Source organism: Nelumbo nucifera, chromosome 2 (genome assembly GCF_055504915.1).
Source record: "Nelumbo nucifera cultivar China Antique chromosome 2, China Antique-T2T, whole genome shotgun sequence".
In the NCBI taxonomy this organism is placed as follows: Eukaryota; Viridiplantae; Streptophyta; class Magnoliopsida; order Proteales; family Nelumbonaceae; genus Nelumbo; species Nelumbo nucifera.
This window is the reverse complement of record NC_142650.1, coordinates 91,347,574-91,359,163: the sequence shown is the minus strand read 5'-3', so window position 1 is coordinate 91,359,163 and position 11,590 is coordinate 91,347,574. Positions and strand designations below refer to the sequence as shown.

At 46.2% G+C, this 11,590-nt stretch overlaps 2 pseudogenes across 1 annotated transcript; both read left to right on the top strand.

Moving 5' to 3' along the window:
- Positions 1-875: 875 nt before the first annotated feature.
- LOC148802507 (uncharacterized) lies at positions 876-1,570 on the top strand (annotated as a pseudogene).
- A 77-nt stretch (positions 1,571-1,647) lies between these two features.
- Positions 1,648-3,476, top strand: LOC104590056 (UDP-glycosyltransferase 88F3 pseudogene; annotated as a pseudogene). The gene has a single exon (XR_016083143.1). The product of XR_016083143.1 is annotated as a UDP-glycosyltransferase 88F3 pseudogene (transcript).
- Positions 3,477-11,590: the final 8,114 nt, after the last annotated feature.

Below are 11,590 nucleotides of genomic sequence, written 5' to 3'. Positions count from 1 at the left end.
AGGTGCTAGCTCTGAATTGTTGCCGATTCATGAATGGGCATTGGTGTATAATGTAGGGGATGTTGACATTTTGAACATTTATAAGTGTACAGTGGAATTCAGAAATCTGCATTGGGCCTACCAAACTCTTCTATTTTAAATACTGATTGCTGTTACCATTTCATGAAACTTCGATTTTTCTTGCAATACTAGTTTTTACATAATCAATAAAAGCAGTTAAAGTACAAACAAACATGATGATGACCATTACATAATCAATACTGATTGCTGTTACCATTTCATGAAACTTCTGGCCCTTGAACTTTTCACTGTTGTTTAAATTTCTCCTAAAGTTTAATAATTGCAATCATCTCTCTTAAACTTTTTGACATAGCTGCAAGTAGACCCCTTCTCTTTTAGAATCTCTAACAATAGGTATGAAAATATCCAAAATATACATGTAATTATTTTGACCAAAATGTTTATTTTCCAAATTTTCTATTCATATCAATGGCTACCCCAAACCCTTCTCAATCTCTTCCAAAATTGATTTATTTTCCAAATTTGCTCTTTGTATCAATCACTCAGAGGCAAAACTACAACTTTAAAACTCCTTTTGGTGCTCTTTATAAAGTTTGAATTCTTTGCCTTAACGTAACTATATGGGTATTTTGGACAATTTCATATCTCTTATTAAAAGATTTTAACAAAGGGATTAAGAGAATCTAGTTAGAGGTTATATCAAATAAAGGCAATTTTGAAACTTAATATCAATAAAATTAATATATTTAATAAAATTTCAAAAATAAGTAAACTTTGTAAATATAATATCAAAAAATGGGTAAAGTTAATATATTATTCAAAGCCGCCGCCTCCGGCTCTCCACCTTTTAATTCATAGTAAACTTCATCCATGCAAATACAGCTGCTGGTAAAAACAACGGCAAGAGAAAGCGAAAGAATCTATATAGAGGGATTCGACAACGCCGATGGGGCAAATGGGTGGCTGAGATCCGTCACCCTAGGAAAGGGGTTAGGGTTTGGTTGGGTACCTTCAACACCGCGGAAGAGGCAGCAAGGGCTTATGACAGGGAAACAAGGAGATAAGAGAAAAGAAAGCCAAGGTTAATTTTCCCAATGAAGACGATGAAATCCTCCCATCGAAATCCTCAGCCTTTGTATAATCAGACCTACAGTGGTGGCATTCCGAAGAATATGGATTTTGGATTTCCCGCTAATCTGAATCATTATGAAATGTTTCCTGCCAATTGTTGCTATGGCGGCATTCCTCTGTTAACCCAAACCCCATTGTCTTTCTCCTTCACGGTGACACGTCGAACTCTGGATCTGGATCGGAGGGTGCAACTTCGTCTCCAAGCATGATGGGTAGTGACCAGAACGGAGGTGACGCTTGTTTTGAACAGTTGGTTCTCATGTCAATGAAATCTGACGAATAAGAGGATGGGAGTGGGTGGCATTTACAGCTGCTGTCGGTGGCGTGCGTCCCTATAACAGCAAAAATGGAGGAATGAACAGTAACTATACACATTTTTAATATTATTTTTTAAATTTTATTAAAAAATAAAAGTTGCCCATGTGATAAAGCTCATCTACTTGCAACTATGTGATAAACGTCAAGAAAGGCGATTCCAATTACCAAACTTGAAGGGACGTTTCAGCAACGGTGATAACTTCAGGGACCCAAATACACATTCATTATGCAGAGTGAGAACTAAGAAGACCCAAAACCAAAGTCTGCAACTTTGCCTCTCTACTCAAGTCTCCCTCCTGCTAGCTAGGCAACGAAATGAAAGAAACTGTAGTTCTGTATCCAGCTCCTGGCATAGGCCACCTTGTGTCCATGGTGGAGCTGGCCAAGCTAATCCTCCATCACAACCCCCAAATCTCCCTCACAGTCCTCCTCACAACCGGACCTTTCGACACCCTCGCCACCACTTCCTACATCAACCAAATCTCTCAAGCCAATCCTTCTATCGCTTTCCACCATTTCCCCCCTCTCTCCACACCTCTTAACACATCTCCCACTCGGAGTCACTTAGCCATCACCTTTGAGTTCATCCGCCTTAATGACCCAAACGTCCGCCGGGCCCTGCAATCCATCTCCCAAACCTCCACCATCCGATCCTTCGTCATCGATCTCTTCTGCACTTCGGCTCTTCATATCAGCTCCAATCTCGATATCCCCACTTACTACTTCTTCACATCTGGAGCTTCCATCCTCGCATATTTGTTCTATCTCCCCACCATCCACAGTCAGACAACCCAAAGTTTCAAAGACTTCACCACTACTTACTTCCATTTTCCAGGCCTACCGCCCATCCTTGGCTCTCACATGGTGGAACCCGTATTGGTCCGCACAGACCCAGCCTATGATGACTTTGTATACTTCACCGCCCATCTCCCTAAATTGAAAGGGATCATAGTTAACACCTTTGAGTCTCTAGAGCCAATAGCCATCAAAGTTATCTCTGATGGGGTCTGTCTACCTGATGCTCCGGTCCCTCCTGTTTACTATGTTGGGCCGTTAATTTCTGATGCCAGCGATCGAAGAGGTGACAGTGGCGGTGTGGCGGATTGCTTGCGGTGGCTTGATGCTCAGCCCAGCCAAAGTGTAGTTTTCTTGTGTTTCGGCAGTCGTGGTGCCTTCTCTGTGGCGCAGTTGAAGGAGATAGCTCATGGGTTGGAGAAGAGTGAGCAGAGATTCTTGTGGGTGGTGAAGCCTCCACCACCTCTCCAAGGGGAGAAGAGCTTGAAATTCGCAGTACAAAGCGATGATCTCGATTTGGAGGCTCTACTGCCTGAAGGGTTCTTGAATCGGACCAAAGGCAGGGGCCTGGTAGTCAAGTCATGGGCTCCCCAGCAAGAGATCCTGAGTCGAGAATCGATTGGTGGGTTCGTAACTCACTGCGGCTGGAACTCGGTGCTGGAAGCCATATGTGCAGGGGTGCCTATGGTGGCTTGGCCGCTCTACGCGGAGCAGTTTATCAACAGGGCTGTACTGGTGGAGCAGATGAAGTTGGTGATGCCTTTGGATCAAGCTGAGGATGGTTTTGTGAATGCTGCCGAGGTTGAAAAACGAGTGAGGGCGTTGACGGAGTCGGAAGACGGGAGAGTGCTCAGAGAACGTAGTGAGGAGATGAAAATGGCTGCAAAAGCTGCGTGGGTTGAGGGAGGCTCATCTTTCGTTGCGTTTAACAAATTCTCCGAGTCATGGAAGTAACAGAGAGGACGACTCTCTCAAATCTGTACGTGGAAATTTGTGATATGAGGAATAAACGGTGTGAGTCCAAATTGGAGCCACATCCTCTGCATTGTAGTTACAGAAAAAAATCTGCAACTTCGGATAACAATCCACCACGTCACGTGTTGTAACGGAGGAGTGGAAAGGTCATAGTCAATGGCCGTATAATTTATTAGTTTGTAAAAATTTGAACGCTCGCCCAGTCGAGGCTTTTTGTTTTGTCTTCTTCTTCCCAACCGGTCTCTTCCCCCGCTCTCTCTCCCCCATTTTTGTTTTTTCTTCTTCTTCCTTCTTCCTCCGAAACGGCAAACTAAACACTCAGACCGCGCCACGGCTTGCTCAAAGGAAGCCGTTGCAACCACCGGTCATGGTTCTATGAGCTCCCAAACAATGGGGTCGGTGGCAAAGAGTCAAAGACCCCCTATACTAGAATTTGAATCAAAGATCTCCCAACTTTAGTCGTTAGAGAAACACTCCTTGGTCGTTAAGTGTGATGACAGAAAGCATTAAATTACCATAGTACCCCTTTAAACTTTTTCTTACCATTTTCTCTTAAAACTTAACCGACCTAAAAGTACTTTGATTGTCGAAAAAGAAGCAGATCACATATGGGAATGTATTCTCGGTCTCTCATGAGCTTGTGGATAAACCTATTTTACCCAAAGATGCTACCACAATGCAGTCCTATTGAAAACCTAGTGCTTGGACAAACTTAGAAAGGCGGTTCAACTTCTATGATGTAGTCCGTGGTGATCCAGATCTCTTGACTCTGTAGGGGCCTTCCTAGTTGGAGCCCAGTTTTCTTATTCTGGATTCGGGGACTATGGCATTTCTAAGGACGAGGTCCCCTTCTCGAAAGTCTTTCCTTTACTTTCGAGTTGTAGTAGCGGGCCATGCGTTTCTAGTAGGCAGTTACCCTGATCTGTGCCTGCTCCCGGGCTTCTTCCACCAGATGCAGGTTGGCTCTGAGGGCTTCGTTGTTCTATGCTTCATTGTAGGCTTCGGCTCGGAGTGTCGACTAGCCAATCTCTGTTGGGATTACTGCTTCGGTACCATAGGTCAGGCCAAAGGGAGTTTCTCTCGTGGACATCCGAGGTGTGGTTCAGTATGCCTAGAGTACAATGTTTAGTTCATTGGCCCATAGTCCTTTAGCTCGGTCTAGCGTCGTTTTCAGTCCATCTAGGATGGTTCTGTTGGTGACCTCAACTAAGCCATTTGCTTGGGGGTAACCCACCAAGGTATACTGTTGTTTGATGCCAAGGGAGGCACACCATTTTTGAAATTTGGCGTCATCGAACTGCTTCCCGTTGTCGGTGACTAAAATGTGAGGGAGACCAAAGTGACAGAAGACATTTTTTTCCGAAGAAGCTCTGGATTGTCGGAGCTGTGATAGTGGCTAAGGGCTCAGCTTCAACCCACTTCGTGAACTAGCCCACAACGACAATGAGGTACTTCTTACCCCCCGTTGCTTGTGGGAAAGGACCGAGGAGGTTCATTCCCCATTTAGCGAAGGGCCAGGGGCTACTGAGAGCTAAGAGGGTTGTCGTAGGTTAATGGCATATGTTGGCGTGCCTCTGGCATTGATCACATCTCCATACAAGTTTGATTGCATCTTTGTGAAGTGTTGGCTAGAAATATCCCTACTTCAATGTCTTCTGGGCGAGCGCCTTGCCGCCGAGGTGGTTTCCATAGATGCTTTCGTGAATTTCTTTGAACACTCACTCCCCCTCCTCGGGGCGGAGGCATCGGAGGTAAGGCAACGTGAATGATCTTCTATATAATTTTCCTTCAAGCAAGGTATAGTGGGCTACCTGACGCCGGAGTCATTTAGCCTCGTTCCTGTCGTCAGGCAGCTGTTCCATAAGGAAGAAGTTAATGATGGGGTCCATCCATGATTGCTCGACTTCTATTGGTAGTACTTGAGCTTCTTCAATGGTCGGCCGAGGTAGCTTCTCCACGTGAACGGTACAACCGAGGACCATGCTCGAGGTGCTTGCCAGCTTGGATTAGGCATCGGCCCTCGCGTTTTTGGCTCGCAGGACTTGCTGCAGCATAAAGCGCTATAAATGGTGGGCTAGCTCTTGGACTTTGGCAAGGTACTTGGACATGATGTGCTCTCTGGCTTCGTACTTGGCGTTTACTTGGTTGACCACCAACTGAGAGTTGCTGAAGGCTTCGATATGTGAGGAGCCAAGGTCCTTTGCTAGTTGCAATCTAGCGAAGAGTGCCTCATACTCGGCTTTGTTGTTGGATGCTGGGAAGTCGAACCTCAGTGCGTATTCGATGGCTGAGTTGTACGGGGTGAGAAGGATAAGACCGCGTCGCTTCCTTTGGCATCGGACGACCCATTTACAAAAAGATTCCAAGCAGGGGGAGCATCTCCAGTGGGGCGCCCTTCTCCCGGTTCATCTTCTGGGACCCGGGGGAGAGCTTAGCTGAAGGTGCACTTTGTCATAAAATTTGTGAGGGCTTGTGCTTTGATGGCGGGCCTCGGCTGGTATCGTATGCCGAATTCGGAAAGCTCGATGGCCCACTTGATCAGACATCACAAGGTCTCGGGCTTGGCAAGGACGGCTCTGAGGGGTTGATTTGTTAACACCGTGATAGTGTGAGCTTGGAAGTATGGCCTAAGATTTCTGGCTAAAACCACAAGAGTGAAGTTCAGTTTCTCCACTTAGGGGTATCTGGTTTTGTCGTCGCATAGTACCTTGTGGATGTAGTATATCGGTTTTTGTGCTCTGTCTTCTTTGATCAGGACTGAGCTGACTGCTTCATCCCCAACTGATAGGTACAAGTATAGGGTCTCTCCTGGGACTGGGCGGGCTAGGAGGGGAGGTGAGGTCAGGTACTCCTTAAGTTGGTCAAAAGCTCACTGACATTCTCCTGTCCACTGGAAGTCTTTCAGTTTCTTGATAGCTCGGAAGAAGGGAAGACATCGGTCAGCTAACTTTGACATGTAACAGTTGAGCGCCGCCACTGAGCTTCTGTGTTTCCTTCACCGACCAAGGAGGTGCCATGTCCAATATGGTCTATATCTTCTCAGGGTTGGCCTCGATACCTCGTTGAGTGACGATGAAGCCTAGAAAGTTGCCTGAAGGGATGCCAAAGACACACTTGTTGGGGCTTAATTTCATATTAAACTTCTGCAAAGTGTCGAAGGTCTCGGCCAGGTCCGAGGTGTGGGCCTCAGCTTTCAAGCTCTTCACCACCATATCATCTACATAGGCTTTAACATTTCTCCACATCTAATCCTTGAACACTCTATTAACAAGACATTGGTAGGTAGCTCCTGTAGTTTTAAGCCTGAAGGGCATCACCTTGTAGCAGTATGTACCATGTTCGGTAATGAACGAGGTCTTCTCTTCATCTTTAGGGTGCATCTTTATCTGATTCTATCCAGAGAAGGCATCCATAATGCTAAGTAGTTCATATCCTATAGTGGCGTCGACAAAGTGGTCTATTCTTGGAAAAGAAAAACTGTCCTTAAGGCATGCTTGGTTAAGGTCTCTCGGATGAATCTGACATTGAGTAGCTTGTCAACTTCCTCTCCTATGGCCTTCCATCACTCCAATGCAAAGCTCCTCTTCTTTTGTCGAACCGGCCTAGAGCTCGGGTCCATGCTTAGCTAGTTCGGATAGGCTCTCTAGGGGAAGGTTGAACTCGACACAGACTGTCTTCTCAAGCTCATCCTCATCTAGGGGAACTGAAATGAGGTCCTCGGCCAGTTGGCCTCGGCTCACCAACTCCTCCTTGAGGTCAAGGCCCTCAAGTGGCAAGGCTTCTTTGTTCTTGCCCTTTAGTGTCGCCACATAGCATTGACGAGTGACATGCTAATCCCCTCGAATGACTCTGATGCCATGCTCAGTTGGGAATTTGAGGGCAAGGTGGTAGGAGGACATGGCAGCTCGTAGTGTGTGAAGGGTCGGTCTCCCCATGATTGTGTTGTAGGGGGAGCCAATTTTCACAACAAGGAACTTTGTCATCCTCTTGACCTATCGAGGCTCGGTTTCTACCATGATTGGTAGGGTGATCTTTCCTTCCGGCCTAACAACATTACTGGAGAAGTTGACTAGTGGGACGTCGACAAGTTAAAGATGCTCTGGCTCTATCTTCATCTTTTCGAAAGCATCGTAGAAGAGGATGTCCACCGAGGAGACACTGTTGGCAAGAATCCTCTTGACCAGGAAGTTAGCTATTATGGCCGAAATCACCAGCGCATCATCATGGGGGACTGTAATCCCATTAAGATCCTCATTTGTGAAGGAGAGGTCCTCGTGCTGCTTTGGCCTCTTGGGGGCTGACCCTTGGACATTCAATCACCTAACCTAGGCCTTGCAGGCCAAAGCCGAGGCTCCACTTGAGGCCGAGCCCCCGACGATGATGTCGATGACTTCGACGACCTGCTGGTGCTACTGTAGTTGTTGTTGTTGCTGTTGGGAGGATGAAGCGCCAACTTCACCTCCGACGAACTGCTTCAAGTGTCCGCAGTGGATGAGAGACTCTATTTCGTTCTTCAACTCATAGCAGTCCTCGGTGTCGTGGCCGACGCCGTGGTGAAACTTGTAGTACTTTTTGAGGTTCCCCCTATTGGGGTTCCTCTTCATCTTTACTAGCCACTTCACAAACTTCTCCCCATCTATTTGCATCAGGATTTGGGTCTGGGAGGAGATTAATGGTGTATACTGGCTGTAAGCCATGGTCGAGGCCGATGTTTCCTGTTATCTTTGCCACCATCACCACAGTGATCTTCATTCTTTATTTTCTTCCTAGGGGGCCCGCTGTTGTGTTCAGTCTCCTTTTCCTTGTGGTCCCCGGCTGAAGCCTCCTTGGCTGCTGATGTAGCACAATCTGGGCACTCCTAACTGGTTGGGAGTTGGCTCCTAGCTGTGATGGACGACACTCGAGAGGAAGAAGAAGGTGAAGGGTTACCAGGAAGCTCTCCCAGAGGGAACACTCCAATGGCTAAGTTAGAACTCTAGAGGAAAACTCAAAAAAGATACAAAGAGTTAAGAGTGCTGAAAGTGCTAGCTTCAATACCTTTTCTTCGTGAGGGTTGGGGCTCTTTTATATCGGAGCTCGGTCATATCTTGGCATAATCGCCACTACCCTAGTCGTTACTACCAAGGCAGGTGTGGCAGGTGCAGGTTGCAGATATAGGCTGCTATTGCAAGGTACGGACTCGATAGACGTGTCATGCTTTTCAGAGATGGCAAGCAGAGCATCGCCTAGCAAGTAGAACGCCGCCTATCAAGGGATCCGAACCCTGCCACCGGATCAGGTAGGTACGGATGTCAGGCAGATCTCCCTGCAGCCTGCCGAGCTATGGTACACCGGATCACCTGGGGCAGGTTTTCCTTGCATAGAGATGCCGAGGTATGCCGAGGTACCCGCAGTGTAGGCGGGCCTTAAGCAAGTTTGAATAGGAGTCTCGACGGTGCTGCTCCGAGGTGTTCCTCCCTCAGGACACTTAGCCAAAAGTCGGGGTGCTCTCTTCTTAGGAAGGGAGAGCTCGAGGCCCCTTAAGGAGAGCTCGGGTCTCAAGGGGAGCTCGGGCTCTGAGAGGAGTTTGGGATCTCCCACACTTGGTGGGAGTTAAGGTTGGCCAGGTGCTAGTCCCCGGCGAGTTGCTTAACCCACCGAGTGGCCAGTGTTGGACTCAACGGGTCCTTCCCGCCGAGTTATGGTTGTGTTGTTAGGCTGAGCTGTTCGTCGAGCCAGGTCACACACACGTATTCCTGTGCTACGAGGTCGGGGCAAATCACCCTCCATCAATTGCCCCCCACTCCCCGTGTTGGAGGTGCTGACCCAACGGGGGGAGTTCACGGTTCGTCGGGTGTATTTGGCTCGACACTTATGCCACCCTGTTGGGCAACTCTTTGGCCAGATCGGTCTGGACTTCGTGGATGCCAAAAAATGCGCTAAACTGATTTCACCTAGAGAGTCTCGCAGCCGGATTTCTTGAGAGCTGTCAGATTGCTTCGATCTTGATCGTTGGTGCCCGGGCTTAGTGGCTATAAATAGTGGGGGACCCTAGTTATTTTCTTTCACCACTAAGTATCCTTCATCTAGCTTGAGCTCACGTCTGGAGTCTTCAACTCGGGTCTTCTAACTCGTCCAGTTCTAGTTCGGTTGCGTTTTTCCTTGGTGAGTCCCCGAGCCTCCCTTTCTCTTTTTTCAGTTCATTTCATTCAATGTCTAGCAGGGATAGTCTCTTAGACGAGCCCGAGGTGGGTACCTTGGGTCAGGGTGACCCCGTTATTGCCTAGCCTTCCCACGAGGCACGGGTGACCTCGGGTAGGCTGGCGTCCACCTCCCATTGAGGTCGGGTGCTAAGTCAATTCGGTACATCCACTATGACGCTGGAGAGACTTCAGCACCTCACCCAGCACTTCAACCTACCTCAGGAATACTAATATAGTCTTCCTACCGGTGATGAGAGTAGAATTTATCATATTTTTATCCCCAATTATTATGTCTTTTATACCAAATTAGCATCTAATTGGACTCATATTTCTGTTCAGGGCATGAAAGAAAGCATCAGGAGCAAAGAAAGACAAATCGGATGATTTTTCATTGTTTTGACATCGTTTAGTAATCTAGGCCTAACTCACGTATCCGAACTCCGAATGAGCTGATTCAAGATCCACTGGAAAGATAAGAGAAAAAGCCACAACTTTCGTGTTTTTGGATTTCGTAGATACAGCCTACATCGAAGTCCAAATCGGGTCTGAAGACGGGGAAATTTCATAGGAAGGCCCAATCCGCAGTTGAAGCCCAACTTGCAGAAAAGCCTGGCTGAAGCCCAATTCGCAGAGGAGGTTTAATACGAATCCAAGAACAAGAAACTGAGAAGAATCCTTCTAGATCTAAATTCTTGATGTAATCTTAGAGAAATAAAAGGATTGAGTCATTAGATAAAAAGATAAGATTAGAATTAGGATAGGATTTTCTATTCTTGTAAATATCAACTTCAAGAGGAAGTAGGAGACCACCCCCTCCCCTTAAATTGAGGGAGGGTGATCAAGAATTCAAGAAACTTCAAGAAGAAGGTGGCGGCAAGAAGAGGATATCTCAGCACCATGGGCGAATTCATGAGTTCTTTCTTTCCCTTTGTTTGCTTTAATTCTTTTATCATGAATTGATTTGTTTCTTGCTAGGACTGTGGAAAGTCTAACTATGTTAATGAATATATTTTTATCTCTATGATTTATCCAAGACTATGAATTCCATATAGTCTATAAATTATTGTGTTTAATGCAATTAAGAGCTTGGCCACCTCTTAATTGATTTGTGTTATGTGAATGGATCGAGAGAGGAATTCATATAATCGACTGAATAATTCATAGTGTGAATTGAATGGTATATGAGATATATATACATGATTCATTTGAATTTAGTGGTTTTTCTTGGACTTAATGCACTTCCATCTTGAGAGCTCTACTCGAGAGATCGAAGGGTTACCAGATGGGTGTAGGTTTAGTATATATCAAGAGAGAATATTAAATAAAATTGGGAATACTTCAGCTTATGGGAATGACAAATAATCTTGGTTAATCGAACCCATCAATATTCATTACATTGGTTAGGTGGACCAAAAGTCCTAGCGATTTCATCCATTGCATATTCAGTTAGTGATCACCTTTGTTTCTATTTTCTCTTTCTAGTGTTTATTTTCAGTAGTTCTTACTCAAATCTAAATTTCGATTGTCCAGATAATTAGGGAAGACAGTGGTTCTAATACTTGTTTTGTTAAATCCTCGAGGGAATGATATTATTATACTACTTGATAACTAGTGCACTTGCTAGGGTTATATATTTATAGCAATCAACCGGCAACTTCCCTTGGGAGCACGGTCTGGATGAGATCGTGATATTTAGGGAGCAACTCGTCGGCGGGCTTCGTCTCCCTCTTCATCCCCTTATCCCCGAGGTGTTGAGACGTTTTAACGTCATGCTGGACCAGCTCCACCCAAACTCTTTCGAAATGTGATCGGGACTATCTCCCTTTGTTTCGAATACAACCTTCCCTTAGATATATATATCCTTTGTTCTATTCTGTCAATAAATAATAGTGCCTCGGGTGTTCTCCCCGAGCACAGGCGGACTTACTATCTGTCCCCTCGCTCAGGCTTCAAATTCTTACATAAACTCCAAAGCAAGGTCCTGGCCTAGAAGTGGGACTACTTTGTAGTTCAAAGTAGCACGAGGTGGCCCTTCCTTACTAGCTGAAGGGTGGCTACCCAAGACCCCGGCATTATTCTCGACCGGAAGACGAGGGAAACACTCCACTCATGGGCTCAGGTCGGGTTCGATCACAAAGATTACATCACCAAATGAAGAAGAGGAAGAA